The sequence below is a fragment of the Topomyia yanbarensis genome, chromosome 1, assembly GCF_030247195.1.
Source record: "Topomyia yanbarensis strain Yona2022 chromosome 1, ASM3024719v1, whole genome shotgun sequence".
Lineage (NCBI taxonomy): Eukaryota > Metazoa > Arthropoda > Insecta > Diptera > Culicidae > Topomyia > Topomyia yanbarensis.
In genome coordinates this window covers 70717909-70738510 of record NC_080670.1, presented here as the reverse complement: position 1 = coordinate 70738510, position 20602 = coordinate 70717909, and positions in this window count along the sequence as shown.

Below are 20602 nucleotides of genomic sequence, written 5' to 3'. Positions count from 1 at the left end.
CTAGATGGATTTTAATCATTCATACACCAATCGATTCAGAAACACCTAACTTAAATATTGGTAATAATTTAATATTTCACCAATAAAAGTAGACTTTTGGAAATTTTTAAAATTAAAAAGTTCACGAAAAACGGGAAAATTACCATTCGTGAGGCAGATTTCTCAGACACAGCCGTCATTAGAGGGTACCTTAGTGGCTCAATCAAACACGAAAAGTCATAAATAGAAGCGACGCATGTCCGTTTAAATCAGTTGTTGCTAATATCCCATACGAGCAACATCGTCTCCAGGCGATGCAATAAGCGCTATCGATTTTCGGCAACGTTGGCATTTACACACACTCGCACCTAAGCGACTAAACCATATACGGTTAGTTTATAAATAGAGGTGACGCGTACGCGTTTGAATCAGTTTTTGTTCTTATGTCGAACGGGTAAGATCATGGTTGTAGCACAGAGAACAGACATCCATGATCGAACAAAAATATTTAAAAAACGTGTAAACATTTGAATAAATATATTAAAAACACTAGCGCCGCCACACCAACCTATCCCAACTATCCGTCAAATCCATTCCGGAACCGGTTCGAAATCCTGGATGGATTCTGCATGGAATCTAGCTCAAAGAAAACAACCGATTCCGACTCTATCGGTTGGCGCATTTGAGCTGGAATTCATGCTGGAAGTCCGAATCGGTTCCGGACTAGTTTGACTGGGTAGAGGAATAACCGCTGTCAATTCTGTCGCACTCAGCCACAAAAAAACATGACGACAGTAGCGCACCTGGTTTAGATATCCAAACTACTTTCGAAACCGTTAGAGATTTTACACAAATTGAATGCTGAAGATGGACGTCTGTTCTCTGTGGTTGTAGCTTCTGCCCACATTACCTTTTAAACGGAATGCGGAATCAAATCTTACTCGAATGCTCGATTTTAGCAGTGCTCGATCTACTCGATTGGCCCGATTGACTTTATGACGTTTAATTTTCGCCTGCGCCAAGTATGTGGTAGTATTCGTACAGTGTGGGCTCTGTTTCGGCCATTTTGTTCGCAACGCAAAAAGTGTTGTGCTTCGTTTGCCTCCGCGTCCTTTTGAATAAAGCAGGTAAGTTTTTTAATATTAATATATATTTTTATGATTTTTTATACACATTTTGTATTTTTTCAGCACCTTATAGAAGCAGAAAAATTCGTCGAAAGTACGACCACCTCAGCTGGCCGGATTGACGGGGATTCGGAAGTATCGGACCAGGATCCAGGTAAAATTTTCAATGAAAAATGACAATAGTTTCGCCAGAGTAAAGTAGGTAACAAATTCAATTCTGTGTCAATGTAGAGTTTCTCCATTCCTTGGAATATTGCATGCCCATATACATTTCACAACCCTTCTAACGTGTTGAGCTACGCCGCTGGCTCGCAGTTGCTCTTTCGGGGGAATCTTTTTCAACTAGAACACAAACCAGCATTGGTCGGCAATAAGAGACATTCCTGATCCCAGATAATGTTCTTCATGGGGTAATGTGCTGCATATAATTGTCAGTTAGTGAGATGTCAGATAATTAGCATTTTGTCTACAATATGTATTGGAATTTGTTTGAATTTAATTTGAAACACTACATGAAATGCTTTTTAATGGATTTTCATGTGAAATTCAAAGGGAAATCATTTCTTTTACTTTTCAACATGAGAACGCACATGAAAAAGATGTTTAATTGCATATGTTTTTATCGTGTCGATGTAATTTAATGTTCATATACAGGGCCAATCTGATTTTACAACGTACACTTAAAAAATATTGCACATTAACGCTACGTGAAAAGTGATGTGGTTATTTTCCACTCAACTTTTCGCGTAAATTTTACATGACTACCCTATAATCTGTATCTAGTACATAATCCAATAAAAGTTACTTGCTCTTCAGATAACTTCCAGTGGATTTCCATATTACAACCACCTGCTAATAAGATGGTAGTTATTATAAAGTCTACCAGATTCTATATGTTGTTGAGTTGATTTTTATACTGTATTTCATAAGGTCTTACTTGAAAGCGTTCATGACAATCAGTGAAATTTCACGTAACATTCATTTGGTAAACAAGTAATTATTATTTAAGTATTTGGTGGCATCTTCAATCCTCAAAATCAAGGGTTTCTTGATAAAGTATACATAATTGGATGATTCAAAAGGAATAATATGATATGTTTAAATAGAATAGTAGTGTATGTCCATTGATTAGAAACATTTTATTTTGTATTTCTTATAACCTTAAGTTAATCAGTTACACTAAATTACTATATTCCGGCTCAAAAATTGCTGTTACTTCGACTACGGACAGCTTTGTACCATTTTATACTAACGCCATTAGACGCACTAACATCTAACGGTATTTGAAGGCAATAGAAGAGAAGAAATTTCGACGACAAATCATTTCCAGGATTATTTAGCACAGGCGAGTTGAGGGAAAACAGTATCGTTAACTAGAAAAACTCTAGAAAGAGAACTGCGGAGACTCCATTTTGGGTCGATTGGATTCGCGTTTAGCTGTCAAAAAACGAATCCAATCGAACATTGCCTATCCTTATAACATTGGACGTGTTGCCATACAATACCGGGGCATACGTTGCCAAAAATGCTGTTTTTTCACCGCAGTTCTCTTACTATGAGTTTTTCTATCGTTAACGACCTATTTTTGCAAATCATGCATCACTTGCCGAACTAAACAAGTATATACTTGTCCCAGCTAATCCGAGTCATTGCTGTTGGCTGGACATGATATTCGGCCAGTGAGTACACTTCTTCACCACTGGGCTTGGATTAAGGCGCTCCTTGTAGTATTGGAACAACGAACGTCGACCGATTATGACACTCGACGGAAGTACTTTTTCGAAGTCCTTTTCGTCCAAGGTTTGAGGGTTTCCCATCTCAGCGTCATCATCTACTTCTTCATTCTACAAGAAAAAAGGAAAATTTTGTCTTCATAAAATACTTGATATAAAACTAAATACTAAAATACTTGATATAAAACTAGCTTACGTCTTTAAAACGAGAAACATTAAATTTTTCACATTTTATGATGGGGTAACGCGAATAACTTTTAAAAAGAGCATAATTACACGAATTAATTGTTTTGAAGGAGCAAAATTTGCATAATACTATTGCTCATAATAATCTAGAATTTACGACAGGAATTCGAGCTCACAGCACCAGACAAGCCAATCATTTATTATACTCCAGAGTATCCACGAACCTTGGTCAAAGACGCATTTCTTTCATCGGACCTAAGTTATTCAACCAGCTTCCTACTGATTTAAAGCAAATAACATGTCGCACTCGTTTCCAAGCAAAATTGAAACTAATTTTAAAAAATAAAATAGAATTTTTAATATAAACTTCGTTCACCACCATTCGAGCTTATTCCTTTAGCTATAATTGGTTAACATTTTTTTTAAATAAAAACAATTGATAAATACATTTTTTATAGCAATAAGTAATAAATAAATTTAAATTATTATGAGCTTCCTGCAAAGCTACGATGGGACCCTTAAAAGGATTCTTTTCTGCTGGGTACTCGCCGTAGCTTCTTGTCAAATTTTGTGTTTTGTCGGTCTCGTATTGTTTTTTTTTGTTCTCAGCGTTACCGCGATTCGTAACTTTGTTTTGTTGCGCTGACCTTTTTTTTGTACGCTGAGAACTGATGTGTCCACTACCAGGGGGCTCCGTTTGTGAGCTTTTTGGTGTGGGGGTAAGAGGCGGGCTACTAAAAAAAAATCAAATATCTCGAAAACTATCGCATTTTGGAAGATTTTTGTTAAATGCATTTTGATTTTATTGGTGCTTAGAATTATATTCTGTAATAAAATTACAATTTTATATGTCAATTAGTATGAAATTTAAAAACATGTACGAAGTTATTGTTAGAAAAACTTTTTTACCGATTTTTTCTCCATCATGCAATCACATTCAAAATGTTTCTCTTCTCTTTAGGTTTTTGGTAACAAAATATAAAAAATTTAAAAAAATGGGTTTTTTCGCAATTTAAATTTTTATCATAAATTTTTGTTTTTTGAAAAATAACACAACATTTTTTTCAGTGTATATTTTTTTCAGACAGAAGTATTCATTCCCTGTAACTTGTTCTCAGAGAGTTTTGCTGTATAAAATACAGTAATCGAACAAAAAAATTTTGAAATTCATACACGTAGAAACGTTTACGCCCTTTTGAAAAATTGCTCTTGTATCAAAATATTCCAATTGCCAGAGAATATCATGGAGATTCATACAGTGAACACACTTGCAAAGTTTCGTTCGAATCGACGATGGTCATATTTTGCGGTCGGCCGGTTTCTCATGGAATCCCTCCCCTTGACAATCCATTACAACGCCGAATCTCTCCGTGTTTTTAATGTAACGTTTCTTTTTCAGTTTTCGAAGAAGAACATGTTGCCAAACCGGCCTGCTGTAATTGTGGTACGTTATTAACTATTATCCTATTTTAATTGTAATTACCCGGATTACAAATACAGTAACAATTATAATTATATTTAACCCTTAAATGTATAATTTTACCATTCAGCAATATATCGACTTCTGTGATATTAAACTTTAACAAGAGGTATATTTCGCATCCAACCAGAAAAATGAGTACCAAGGAAAAATGATTTTCAGGCATTTAAGGGTTAAAGTTATAACTATTGTAATTATAATTATGGCGGTTATGATTTTATTATATACCTATTATAAATATTATCATCGTTAATCATCATTATTGTTATTAGTATTAAATAATACTCCTTATTTTGTTACAGAAAAAGTAACACGGGCATTATACAGAAAAATCGATGGAGTAGTGAAAAAATTGATGAAATTGGTAACCGCATTGCAAAAATTGAAAATCATATTTACCAAGAAAACGTAGCGGTTGACGTCCCGGTCACATGGCCGATTTCAAACAAAGATCAATTATATAATGTGGAATCAAGTTTGCGTGCGGGAGACTCGGGTCTGAAGAAAAAACTTAAAAGTATTTTTCGGAGAGGACAAAGGAACAATATGCAAATCTTTTTGCGTGATAATTTACGCAGTTTATTGAGGCATTGTGGGCGATTTACATGGACCGGGTTAACGGCAAACTGTATGAAAAATACACTCAATGCACCTTCTTCTAACTGTGCAGCGGACTTGTTAACCGTGAATATATTAAAAGGTAAATATCCTCTGTTATCCGAATGAAAAGTAGATAGAACTATATAGTTCCGGTTTTAAATCGTGTTTTCAGATTTTTGAAGATAATGTAATTTAAAGTATGTATGTGGGTGTGTTTGTATGTGTGTATGTGCGTCTGTGTGTGTATGTGACAAAAATATCACTCAATTATCTCAGAGATGGCTGAACTGATTTTGACAAACTTGGTCTCAAATGAAAGGTAAAACGTTTTTTATGGATCCGACATCTGGTTCCGGAGTTGCAGGGTGGTGATGAGTACGATCACGCAGAATATCCCGATTTCAACATATACTGCGATGCATGTAAAGAGGTGAAAAAGTTTTCTAAAATGTGACCACATCTGCTTGGATTTGTAGTTCTAGGTCACTAACAGCCATTTAAAGCCTCTTTGGCCACATTGACCACCATCGACGGATCCGAACCTGATTCCTCCCCGGCACTACCTCACGACATTACTTCGGGGAGGGGTTTTTATGTGCATAGCACACACTCTAATTCAACTACTTACTAGTTCGTTTCTTCCGCAGGGTTACAGCGCCACTCCTCGACACACCACCAATTCTCCACCATCCACACAGACTGGCAATTTTTGCATGGCAGTCGGAAAGCTGGCTGTGAGTCGAGACTTAGTGCTCCTCCCCTACGAAGACAATCTGAGCGACAAACTTCAGATTGTCTAGTTCACCGAGCCCTTGGACTCCTTTATGCCATTCAGCACCACGACTCGGCTCTCTTGTGCCAGTTAGCACCGCAACTCCCTTCTCATAGAATTCAGCGCCATTTACACGTTGAGCTCCCGACTTGTTCGCGAACTACTTGGTCTAGTCCCCAACGGTGGACTTAGCCTACTCCGACGGAGAGTTCCCCGGCGACAGAAGTTCTCCCGAAGCCGAGCCAGCCAGCCAGGTGTCGAGGTCAGTTCGGCGATTCCGATGGAGCAGGGCGTCCGGTTCGCTGGTGCCCCGACGACCCGCAACTGGTGGTGTCTCTTCGCGGTCTACTCAGTCTAGTCCCCGGCGGTGAATCTAGCTTACGCCGACAAAGAGTTCCCCGGCGAAGGGAGTTCTCCCGATACCGATTCTTCTTTGGTTTTAGCACCACAATTTCTTGAGCCCTTTGGCTTCCTCTCGTTCCGTTTCGCTCTACTTTCCCGATGAGCCATCCAGCTCCCGCCCTCACTTGTTCGCGAACTACTCGGTCTAGTCCCCAACAATGGATCAAGCCTGGTCTCTTACAACCGAGCGGTAGATTTCTCCTGATACCGATGTACGTTTCTGTGAGCCTTTAAGCTCTCCGCGCCGTCCCGATCTACTCGATCTAATCCCCGGCGGTGGATCTAGCCTACTCACGAGCTACCCAGTAGGGTGTCGAGATCGGTTCCGCGATTCCGGTGAAGCTTGACGTCCGGTTCACAGGCGCCCCGACATCCCAACTCGGTGCTACGTTGCGTGCTACTCAACTGGTCCCCGGCGGTGGACCTAGTCTACACAGTCGGAGAGTTCCCCGGTGGCGGAATTTCTCTCGAAACCCGATTTGTGGCTTCTTGTTGGTCTCTTCGCCACTTCCTCTGCAGCTCGGAGAGTATGCTCGAGACCACTCTGTTGACAGCGTCCCGGGTATGTTCGACACGGCACATCTCTTCGACGATATTGTCCACTGTCATACCACTGTCGAACCTAAGGCATTCGAAGACCACGTGTTCCGGTGTTTCTTGCAAAGTCGCACACGCCGGGCAAAGAGGTGACGAAGCATGTCCAAACCGATGCAAGTACTTCCGGAAGCATCCGTGCCCGGACAAAAACTGCGTCAAATGGAAGTTCACCTCTCCATGCTTCCCATGTACCCAGGCCGACACATTTGGGATGAGTCGGTGGGTCCACCTTCCCTTCTCCGCGTTGTCCCACTCCTGTTGCCATTTAGTCTCCTAGCGTTACGTGCATTCCTCCGCTGATAGCATTCCACGTCCTCCGCCAGGGTGATGCAGATGGGGATCATCCCTGCGATAACGCATACTGCCTCCGACGATATTGTTCTGTAGGAACTCGCGACTCGTACGGCCATCAGCCGGAATGTCCTGTTTAACTTTTCACGGTTCGGCTTGGTTTTCAGCGCAGCACTCCAGGCAGGAACTCCCTATCGGAGTATCGATGACGAAACAGTAGATAGCTCGTGCTGCTTCTAGGGCCACCGAAGTTTGGCATGATTCTCGCTATTGCGTTCGCTGCCTTCGCCGACTTTTCACAAGCGTAATCAATGTGGTTGTTGAAACTGAACCGGTCATCGATTATAACTCCCAGTTGCCTTATTGCACGCTTCGATGCAATCACGTGCCCTCCGACGTCGATCTGCATCCGTTGAACCGTTTTGCAGTTACTGACCATTAACACCTCCGTCTTGTGGTGAGCTATTTGCAGCTTGACCTCGTTCATCCAGCTCTTGATCGTGTCTATTGTCTCCGTCACCGACACCTCCACTTCTTCAAGTATCTCACCCATCACCGTTAGTGACACGTCGTCCGCGAAACCCGTGATTTTCACTTTCCTAGTCAGCTGCAGTGTTAAGACCCCATCGTACATCTCGTTCCAAAGAGTTGGACCGAGAATGGAGCCATGAGGAACGCCCGCTGTGACACGCAGTGACTTCTGTCCTTCGCTCGTCTCGTACAGCAGCACTCTGCTCTGAAAGTAGCTCTTCAGGATTTGGCATAGATAGTCGGGAACCCTCATTCTATGCAGCGATGGCTTCCCAGCTGGCACTGTTGAACGCGTTCTTCACATTTATCGTGACCACAGCGCAGTATCGATCTCCTCTTCGCTTCCGTTTAGATGACTTCTCAGCACTCGCGAGCACTGTCCGAATTGCATCCACTGTCGATGCTCCTTTGCAGAAACCGAGCTGCATCTTGGACAGTCCGCGCTCACCTTCCGTGAATTTCGTCAACCTGTTAAGAATGATCCTTTCCAGGAGTTTCCTTCATTTAGGCACTTCTGCAGCACTATCCTGAACATGTCCGGATATGCCAGGATCGCAGCTTTCAGTGCTACGTTTGTTATTCCATCCGGACCAGGGGCTTTCTTTGATTTTAGTCGCTTCGATGCTTCTGTTAGCTTGTCGTTAGTCACTTGCCGATCCTTGTTTGTTTCTTCTTCTTCGTCGCACGGTGTCGGTGGCCATATAGTTGGATCGTGCTTCGGGAAAAGACCTTCGACGATTATCTTCAGCTTGCTCGGACACATCACCACCAATGACTACCGGCTTCCGATCGATCAACTACTCGGTTAACTGCACCAGCATTTGGCTGAACTGCTCTACTGTCCACCTTGGAGGAGCGTAGAAGCTACACACGAAGATGCCGTTGATTTTGGATATCACGAAACCCTCATATGAACGTTCTACCACTTCTTGGATGGAGAATCTACCTATTACTTGTATCACAGCGGTTCCTGATCTATCCGCCACACAGTTACCGTTATTAGGAGGGACTTGATAAGGCTCTGCGATCAAAGCGACATCGCACATAGTTTCTGTCGTAGACTGCCACAACAGTTGCTGTGCAGTATCACAGTGATTCAGGTTTGTCTGGGTCACCTCCATCACCGTTGGCCTGTAGTCGCCTTCTTGTAGGCTGGGCATTTGAAGCCACCCGTCTGATGGTCGTTTTCTTCCGCTGGGGTGCAAACCAAGCACTTCGGCCTCTGCGTGCAGTCTCTCGCAAGATGGCCCGTCTCTCCGCATTTCCAGTACATCCCGGATCTGTCCGGGTCTTTGCAAGCCCCTGCTAAATGTCCAAAGCCTAAACATTTGAAGCATTTCTCCGCTTATTTATTTACTCGTGGGGCGGCTCTCAGTAGGCATCTCGACCATCCAACTGTAACTTCACCTACCTTCAATGTCTTGTCTGCAGCGATTACCGGTAAACGAATCATCGCTGTCTGCGTTTCTCCGTATCCCTTCCTTAACCGGATCGTCATGTGCACCTCGTCCAGTTTGCACTGCTGCTTCATTGCACCTCTCAGCTCGCCTTCCGTCGTTATTTCATCAAAGTCCTTGCACACAATTACCATCTCCGGGCTTAAGGCTTAAACTTCTGCCTTTCCACCCATTGAATTAGGAATAGTCTCCTGCAAGGCAGAGCTACTAGTCGTAGTATTCTTCTTCAGCTCGAGGATCATCTCATTTTTTTTGGGTACGCCTGACTCTTAACACGTCTTCTCCCAAATCTTCCAGCTCCGGGTCCTCTCTGACCTTTTTGAGCAGTGCTGCGTACGTAGTCTCGTCATTTGCTTTAACGAGCACGGCTTCTCCCTTAGGCGCCTTCTGACGAGCCGAGGGTTCTGATTTCCTCTTCTGCTCCCCTTTTCACTCCTTCTTTTTTTGCTTTTTCCCGTATTTCTCCTTCCGACCTACAACGGTACTCCAGCTTTCGCCCTGTAAGGTGGCGTCCTTTCCTTCGGCAGCAACAGCGTTCTCAAGCGTCTGCCTCTTTGACACGCATGGTCTTTCGTCTCCTGGCGAGGATCTTGTCCTCTTTGGAGTTATGGGAACTGACGTGTTCTCAACTCCAATCTGCCTCTCCTTACCCTGTTTCGGAGGGGCTAGGAGGATAGTGGCCTTAGCCGACGCCGATTCTCGCTCAGCTGAATCATATCCTTAATGTCTTTATGGACATTGTTTCTCGTGTCCACGAACTTGTGGAGCTTCTCCACCAAGTGCTTCGCTGCCACTACTTTTGGCGTTTGTGGGGTGTAGCTTATTCCGCTCTGCTCTGGCTGTTTTTGCTGCTGCTGTTGCTTCGGCTTCCCCTCCTCCTGCTCTTGCTGAATGACTTCTGCTATTATTGGTGGTGGTGACCGCACCAACCCACCTCTGGCAAACGGACCGTGCCTGCTCCGTTTATATTAGATGGCACTTTCATAGACAGACCAGTCGAACTAACCAGTCTATGAGAAGATTTTAAAAGAAGAATGGTAAGTGCGCAGTGCGGTTAGAATCCAGTTTTAGTGCAACAAGCAATAAATATTATATTTTTGTTTGTTTCAAATGTGTCAGCGTCGACATGCTGCTCATCAAGTTCATGGCAGTCGTGCACTTTTCATAGTACTAAGTGTAATAAGAATGTAATAGACACTTCCATAATGTTATATTGAACGTAACTTATTAAATCATAGGTTGGATAAATAAGAAAGACGCAATTGCACCACTAGGTGGATAATTTTTTTTAAATAAATTATCATACTGCCCATACAAGCAAAAATGCTGTTGAAGATTTACATTTTGCTTGAACCTTATGGATTGTACGAGCATATTTCGATATTTTCTAAAAAAAACCTGGTAATCTTACTTGTGCATTGTGATTCAGTGGTGATTCAGAATACAATCCAACAGATAACTCATTTTTGACAAAAATCCATATGGGACTCTTGGGCAGCATAGGTTATTTGTTTGGCAATGTTTGAATCCAAAAAGCTCGGCAATTTGGATCATTTTTAATTTTTCTAGAACTTCAACGAGACTCCTAATGTTCATGCTTGGGGCACGGATGAATGAACCGTATTGGCAAAGATAGTTTCGCCTAAACCTTTCATAAATCTGATAACTAAGGTTATACAATTACAGTCGTGACTTGCTGGTTGGGCCACACACCCTGTCTATTCGCTAGTTGGATCGACTGACATATGTCAAAAATTCTCCAAAAGAGACGTTAGTCTTCTAAATGCACTTTTCACATCTCTAAATATTGTCAAAGTAATTTTGACATGAGATTTTGGTATTCAGATGCTTTTTAGTTGGACAATGGTCCAACTAGCGGAGGTCCAACTAAAAAGTCGTCCATTCAAAAAATGATCAATCAGTGAATCAAGACTATACTAATTTATATTCTTTTACAGATATAACTATGGAAATATTCTCAGAATCGGAGCCTAACGTAATAAGTACAATAAAAAAAACATTATATAACATGAACGACACAAACAGAAAACATCTCAAGGACATTAATACAACTTTCTAATAAGGTCCGCAAGAAATAGTAGGAGTAACGTAAGGTAACATTACAGCATACACTACCAGTCAAAAGTTTAAGTTCACCCTACAATGTTATTGTAATATTCAGAAACCTGTGGTTTTCTTCATTTATTGTTGTTATTTATAACTATTTTTCGACCCATTTCTCTACGATAGACACATCAAATATGTAGTTTTTTTCACTTTTCAATAATGAGATGATAATCTTCGAATTACGTCAATTTGAATAGATATTTTTTTCGACAGTTAAAATTATCAATATAAGTCTTCGCGTCTTCCAATGGCGTCAAACCACCGACGAACCGCCATGACAAAGGAATGCTAAAAGTGTCCCGTACAAAATAACGATTGTTTTGAAATGAAGCGATCACTATTGTCAAACTACGACAGATTGCTCCGCCATGTTTGAATCTGGGCCGACTTCTCGATAAGTATATTGATATTACAGAAGGTGTACAATTCCCTCAGCTGCGTATGTAGTGGTAATAAGCATCAAAATAGTATTCAGAACTCATTGAAAATGCATGTATTCTGTTACTTTTTTGCTTGCGACAGACAAGATAATAAAAAGCTGGAAAAACGATCTTCAAAATACTAAAAGAAACTTTGTTCGTTCTAGCATACGTGGTACAACGTCGATACACTTTGGTTTTTGCGTATTGTTGTGTTATCGACGAAGACTACCACGCGATCCATTATACAGATGTCGCTAGTGTAACATCGTATTTTAATTTAAACAATTAGGACCGCCTCCTACACTCTGACCAGTACATGTAGCAACATGATATAGTCAGGACGCACGTGCTTGACAAAGTCTACTGAAAAACCGACTCAATTATGAAAAATTCAAAAAAATGCAGATGAACTTAAACTTTTGACTGGTAGTGTATGTGTTAAATATTAAAACACGAGCTGTATGCAAAGTACATGTATTTTGATTGCATATACCAGAAGTCGCTGGAGTTCAATTTAAAATATGTAAATTTAAATCTCGGACGTAAATAAGTTTTAATGAGCTTTTTCTTACACGTAAATAAGTCGGCCTAGTAACTGGGCTTTCATTTGAAATGAGATAAAATCCTGCTGAAGTATACTGCCGTGATACGCATAACAGTCCCACCTGCATAGGAAACCCATAGCAAATGGGACTGTTAAGCGGATCACGACTATATAGCAGAACATCAAAAATATGTGAACTTTGTATGTACGCTCCAAATTATTACAATGTTAAGCATGATTAAGTTTTTCTTTACAGGTCGGAGAACAGTACAACGAAAAGTGCAATACACATCGATATTGATTAATCGAAATGAATTTCCCGAATACAACCTAAAATCATTAGTTAAAAAAAACATGTTTATTTTCATCTAAGCACCGGAAAAAGCTTCGTCGTTCCGACAAATTAGTAAAAAGCTTGTGTTAAAATTTGAACTCATACCCGTTAAAATACTAGCGCCGAGGTGAAGCTTTTTTAAATAAATTACCCCATACACAGCTTAACTGTTTAATTTCCAAACCTCACAATTCTATAATTAGAGATTTTTCTAACTCTTCAATGGAAACAAAAAAACACTAGGTCCGTCATATGAGCACATGCCTATAACTAGAGTAATGAGCCTATTTTCTCTATGCTTCCATTATCACCATTTGAAGCCACTTGTTAGAGTAGCGTCTGCCATTTTTGTTCAACGCATTAGCTCAAATGGTAGGGCGACGATTGGGGCACTCGATACGTGTTTTTATTGCGTCTAACACGAGCATTGCACTGTTTTTAGTCCACTTTTTAAAAAGCACCATTCCACTCCATCAATTGTTTTTCCACCAACTATTTTGCATAATTTCAATCGTGATAATCTTATAAATCGATTGATGAGTTTTTTTTGTAGTTTTTAAAAGGTTTTATATGGATGAATCGGTGCAAAGCTTTACACATTTCTGCTAATGATTATGATCTGCTAATGAAATTGTATCTTTCTAATCTTTGCAGTGATCATCAAGAACGTGCGGGATCTACTTTCGTACATTTGCGGAAGTGTACTTCCGTACACTGATCGTTGCTCTTGGTGTATATTGCTTCTAATATTTTGCTTGCGAATATAGAGCTACGTTGTAGCACATTTTTTGCGTATAATGTGCACTACTTGCGCTTTAGTGCGTATATCACATGCAAACTGCAACTGCTCTGGAAAAGGTCGCATTGGTAAACCAAACGAATGGTACTTGGGCGGTACCGGACATTGCAACGCATGATTTGACTGTATTTGTAAGTATTACCAGTTAGTTTTGATTAACCGGTTAAGCTAACATGTATGTTCAATTTTAGTTATATATTGACCTACATAGGAGGACAAGCGCTACAGAACTGGATCTGGAGGTATTTCTTCGAACAGAGGATGGAATACATCGGAAAATTGTAATGCGGTCGAAGCGAAACGTTATTTATAGTCACATAATGATAGATACTAGTAAGATAAATAATATGCTTTTCGATTATGGTACACCGGAGTTGTTACGTGCACTGGTTTGGCAATTTAGAGCATAGGTGCAAAAACTGGATACATTTCATTGACACTTTTGCTCTGAAGAGCAAAACCAGCGCACTCCACCGGTGCACTGCCTTCGAAAACGACGCCGGGGCACCTCGAACTACTCGCCAACTAAAGAATACACTGGATTAGGATCAGTTCCATACAGCGCTAGCTATGGCATATCGCTAGCTGAAGCCCCATCGTCGGTGCATGTACTCCACTCTTCATTTAAATACATTTATTTTATCATAACATGGTTATGTTTTAAGATATTAATTTGTTACATAATTGCTATTCAATAAAGTTTTAAAATTTAGAAAATTTAAATCTGAAAAACAAAAAACGTTCATAAAAAAGAAGAAAAAAGAAAACCAAACCCTCTAAGAACGGTTGGTTTCAAAATCGTCCAACGAAGGACGTTCGTTGGACCAATTTGGACGACGTCCAAATAACCGTTCAACAAACGTCCATCGTTGGACCCGTGTTGAACGATTTTGAAACAATTTTTTGGACGTCTCAGTGGGAACGTTCATAAAGAAAGAAAAATAAGAAAACCAAACGTCAATTCATTCCGCCTTTTCTTACTCGATTCCGAATGGTTTCCGAATCAACCGATTGGCGGCGAAATGTCATTCGGAATCGGTTGTTGCACTTGATTCGGATTCCATTATGGATCCATTCAGGAATCCATATGGAATCCTAATTGACTTTTTTTCGCCCATTCGGAATCGATTCGGAATTCATTCGGATCTGACTATGTGGGTGGACGCTACACTAAGCGGTAGACGCTATGCATTTTCGGCAGCGGTAGCCGTGTGCGGATTTTTTGGGTACCAGCCAGGGTTACCATATTCACAGATTTTTCTGTAATGTCACAGATTTTTTTTGACAATTTTTGATCACAGATTCTTTTTCACAGATGATAGACTTTTGGCATTTTGATAAAAATTTCACAGATTTTTGGAAATATTGCGATTTTTCACAGATTTTTTGGAAAATTATCACAGATTTTTTCCTGTTTTAGTCATCACAGATGGTAAAAAGATTTTTTTTTGGCAGAAACACAGATTTCAATGTGGCATCCCTGGTACCAGCACGGCGTCACAGAATGATTTGCAAAGTGGGTGGGTGGGGTGGTTTGGATTTAATTCAATACGGCAGGATGCGACTTATGTGTGCTACTTGAGAGTGTTGCGCTTGAAAAATATATATTTATTTTTATGCATGCGTGTGCGTTGTAACTTGTTATTCCATGTTTACAGCGCTTTATAGCAGCGTAGGGTAAAGAGCATATTGGCTTATATATGTTTCATATTTCGGTTATATGTGATATATTTCGGTTATGTTTTTTTATCAGTAAGGCATCTGACAACGTGCTTCTGTAGTTATTGCACTGTTCAGTAGCGTAATATTTTATATAGGAGAGTACACTCAGGTTTTTTACGTGGTTTTTTTGCACGGTATTTTTTAAGCGGATTTTGAAATTAACGCGGCCTGTATCCCCGCGTAAAAAAACCTGAGTGTAATTGCATCGGAAACAATCACATTCCCAGCAGAACTTTTTGTTTTCTAATTTCAAACACTTTTGTTTCATACTGCACAAAAATTTTAAAACTTACGGTCCCAGTAGCAGTTTAAGCGGGTGTTCTTTTTCGAATAAAATTCAAGCCATGTCTTAAGCGTTACTGGACTTAAAATTGTTTTCCCAGTTTATGCACACAGTTCTTATCGCGTTTTAAAGTATACAACAAATAGAACGGTTGGATATACCAATTTAAATTTTAAAATAAATCTGTTTTAAATTATGAAACAAACCGCTGTACTGAAGATATAATTATGTCAGTCCTATTACCACATAAAACACCTATATAACATAAAACGCTGCAGAATTGGTTTAATAATACAATGTTTACACTACAGAGTTATAACACGTTATAATAATTAGCAACAAGAAAAATGTCACCAAGATAGCATGAAAACCCGTTTTAACTGGTAGTGCGAACGTTGTAAAACAATGTAATTTATCAAATAATTTCATTTGTTCAACCACTAATCGATCAAGAAATACTTAACCTTAAGATTGTTTACGTAAATTCGTTAGTAAATTATTGAAAATTTAAATGGAAAATGAAATTTCATATTTCATGGAGAATCTGTATATTTCCGTTGGCGGGCGTGGGCTTCCTCATCACAGTTCTCAATATGGAACTTTTCTTTTGAATATATTTTCTGGACAGACCAGCCTATTGTTACTAGATGGATCAGCCAAATAATGCCAATCACCTAGTGAGATACTTGGTTAATTGTAATAATAGATTACCGTTAAATGACCTTCAATAAATTATGTTTTAATGGGGAGGGTATATAGCAAATTGTAACATATGAAAACAAGCGAGTGAGCAAGAACGTGAGTCGATATGTGTGATAGATAAAATTCATTTGCACGCTCTTGAAAAAAGCTACATTTTTAATGTCACCGTGGTCGTGTCCTGTACACAACCCTTTAATTTTTTCACCAAATTAGCTCGTTTGATGATTTTTGTTTTGATTTGTACTAACATTTCATATATTTATGAACGAAACCGTTGAAAACGGCACGTTTAAAATAATTCATTTTCCATCATCCATTTGTTTACATGAACTTCACGCACACAAGCTGTCAAACTCAGCTTCGTAGTCGCGAATACGTCAAACAAATCGCCATGCGAAAAAAATTTTGTGCTGTTTGAACTTGATGAATTTTCAAGAGTGCACACACATGAAATATTTGTGTTAGCGCAGGGATGCCAAATGATTTTACAGAAAATTTGTTTTATTTTTATAAAAAACTGGAATTGTCAAGGCAACTATATCGCTTTCCTTTGTTCGTGATTATGCAGAGCAAGGTGTTTAGAGTTCTATGGTGATTCGTCTTTGGCAGTAGCTAGGTGAGAAGCGAGGAAAGTGTGCAACTGGCTGCGGTAGTGAAAAATGACAGCAAACAACTTTGTGTGCGAACTGAAATCCAAGCAATCATATATCGAGACGAATGTTTCATCACTAGTAACTAGTAAACAATGTTGTTAGCTGTCGTTTTTAAAACCAGCATGGCTGATCGGCGTTTTAGATAATCGTATCACCTGAGAATAAAAGCTCATTTATGCAGAGTGTAATTTAACACCTCGGAAATCATTAACGTCATCATCGATTTCTTGTAGCAGATTTCAGTGACAAAATGTCGGAGAATTCGTTCGAAGTCAAATTAGAAATTATGCAGGAAGATTTTATGTGTCAGTGATCCTGAAAATACTGAGCCGGCTCTCAGTTTTTTCCCTACAGTCCATTGGTATTATGTGAAGAGTAAATTAAGGATGTAATAAAATCAGCAAATGGTGGCTTGGTAGAACGTAAGCAAAACACTTGTCGCAGGAGAAGTTCACACAATTGAAAAAAATGTTTTACAGTCGGGTCTCCTACAACGCGGATTTCTACTGCGCGATACCCGCGTAATATTAATCACATAACTTATGGGATTTTGACTAATTGGGGCTGTGGTTGAATATTTCGTCTGCGTTAACATTTTGCACCATACTTTCTTTGGCAAAGTTTTTGTGCTTATTTAGACATACAATTTAGAGTGACTGGATATCCAATTAGTTTAGAACTGTGCCGCCAGGGGTACTTTAAAAGAGAGTAAATAAATCGAACCTCTCGTCGTGAATGTGACTAACGTTGAATAGGTTTAACATGCAATATTTCGAAACACTGATTATTTTGAAAGGTGGTGTCTCAGGAAGATTTGTCCAGAAAGTCAAGAGTTTCTGGATAGTGGAAATAATAAATCAGAATTGTCCCATCAAGCGGCGCTAATACTAATGCAAATGTTCAATTAATGCCAAAATCATTCTTTGTCTCAATAACGAGAATGTTTAAAGGGGTACTATCTTCAGTAAAGATGCTCGAGAAATCAAAGACTACCAGATGGTGATAGATTAGTTTGGGATACTCTCACTATGGTGCACTAGTGAGCGTACCACCTAAAAGTACATTATAGAATATGATACATCTCAAAAGTCTAGTAACATAGAAAGATGGTGTTTCCGGCAAAGCTCAAGGGAAGATCAACGGCTACGCAATTACGGCCAAATCAAACTGAGGTGCAGCTAGTGAGCATGTACTATTTTTCAAATTCTATATCTCGAGATCACGATAATTTAGAAGTGTGGTGTCTTCGCAATATTCATCAGCGGGTCGAGTGCTGTCCGAAGGTGAATAGATAATTTCAGAATTCAGCCACTAGGCGCTAGGGAGAATACAACTTCCAGTGAATGTTAGGTGATGTTTTGTCACGAAAGTTTAATAATTTAGGGAAATGATGTGATGTGAATGATGGGTTTTGATAATCGAATTTTTTCTACAATATGGCAATAAGTTTTATTTTGAAGGGCAATTTCTTGGCAGATGAAAACCAATTGTTTTGGACATTTTCAATGCACATGGAGTTCCAATGTGTCAAAAAAGAAAAATTTTCAAAATTTTGGGAATGAATTTCATATTGCAAGGCAAGTTGTTGGCAGCAAAATTTTCAACATTTTGGGTATGAATTTCATATTGCAAGGCAAGTTGTTGGCAGTCGAAAACCAATAGTTTTGGACATTTTCAATGTACATGGGGGTCCGCCAATGTGTAAAAACGATTTTTTCAACTTTATGGAAGTGAGTGTTATATTGAAAGGCAAGTTTTTGTCAGATGAAAATCAATCATTCTGGGCATTCTCAATGCACAAAGGGTAGTTAGTTTTATATTGAAAAGCTAGTTGTAGACAGTTGTAAATCAATAGTTTAGGTCATTTTCAATGCACATGGGGATCCGTCGATTAATCAAAATAGAAATATTTTCAACTACATGGGAGTGAGTTTTAATGGTAAGTTGTTGGTACATGAACTTCAAAAGTTTTGGGCATTTTCAATGCACAGGGGGGTCCGCCAATGTGTCAAACGAAATTTTTTTTATTGAAATTGTACACTACTTTGTAAGTTAACCTATATACTTTATTTTCTACAATTTTCCTAATCAAACCTGTATTTACAGTTTGAAGCTTTTTAAATAAATAATTGCTCTCAAAATAGTGTCCTTTGTTCTACCCGAACAATGGAAGTGAGTTTTATATTGAAGGGTTAGTTGTTGGCAGATGAAAATTAATTGGTTTAGTGCCGCATAGTGAGAGCACAGAGAACAGACATCCTTGATCTAATAAAAATATTTAAAAAACGTGTGTAAACATTTGAATTAATATGCGATAAACACTAGCGCCGCCACACCAACCTATCCCAACTATCCGTCAAATCCATTCCGGAACCGGTTCGAAATACTGAATGGATTCAGTATGGAATCTTGCTCAAAGAAAACAACCGATTCCGACTCTATCGGTTGATGCATTTGAGCTGGAATTCATGCTGGAAGTCCGAACCGGTTCCGGACTAGTTTGACTGAGTAGAGGAATAACCGCTATCAATTCTGCCGAACTCAGCCACAATAAAAAAAAACATGACGACAGTAGCGCATCTGGTTTGGATATCCTAACTACCTTCGAAACCGTTAGAGATTTTACACAAGTTGAATGCTGAAGATGGACGTCTGTTCTCTGTGGTGAGAGCATCCCAAACTAACCTGTCACCATCGGGCAGTCCTTGACAGCTCGAGAAACTTTGCTGAAGACATCACCCTTCTAAATTACTGTCTTTAGAAGATATTGAAATAAAAAGTTGTTTGCTGACTAGCTCCGCCTAGTGGGTGATATCTAATTTTATTATTACATTATCAAACATCCCTTGTCGTCCTCAGCAACTTTACAGAAAACATAATTTTCCTAAATTATTAAACTTTCGTGACAAAACATCACCTAACATGTACTGGAAGTATTATTCTCTCTAGCGCCGCCTAGTGGCTGAATTCTGAAATTAACTGTTCGCCAACACTCGACCCGCTGATGAATATTGCCGAAGACACCACACTTTTAAATTATCATGATCTCGAGATATAGAATTTGAAAAATAGTACATGCTCACTTTAATTTGATTTGCCCATAATCGCGTAGCCCTTGACCTCCTCTAGAGCATTGCCGAAAATACCATCTTTCTAAGTTATTAGACTTTTGATATGTATCATCACAGAGAACAGACGTCCATCTTCAGCATTCAACTTGTGTAAAATCTCTAACGGTTTCGAAGGTAGTTTGGATATCTAAACCAGGTGCGCTACTGTCGTCATGTTTTTTTGTGGCTGAGTGCGACAGAATTGACAGCGGTTATTCCTCTACCCACCCACTGAGATGTCCAAAAAATTGTTTCAAAATCGTTCAACACGGGTCCAACGATGGACGTTCGTTGAACGGTTATTTGGACGTTGTCCAAATTGGTCCAACGAACGTCCTTCATTGGACGATTTTGAAACCAACCGTTCTTAGAGGGCAGTCAAACTAGTCCGGAACCGATTCGTACTTCCAGCATGAATTCCAGCTCAAATGCGTCAACCGATAGAGTCGGAATCGGTTGTTTTCTTTGAGCTAGATTCTATGCTGAATCCATCCAGGATTTCGAACCGGTTCCAGAATCGATTTGACGGATAGTTGGGATAGGTTGGTGTGGCGGCGCTAGTGTTTTTCGTATATTAATTCAAATGTTTACACACGTTTTTTAAATATTTTTGTTCGATCATGGATGTCTGTTCTCTGTGGTATCATATTCTAAATTGTACTTTTAGGTGGTACGCTCATTAGAGCCTCATAGTGAGAGTATCCCAAACTAATCTATCACCATCTGGTAGTCTTTGATTTCTCGAGCAACT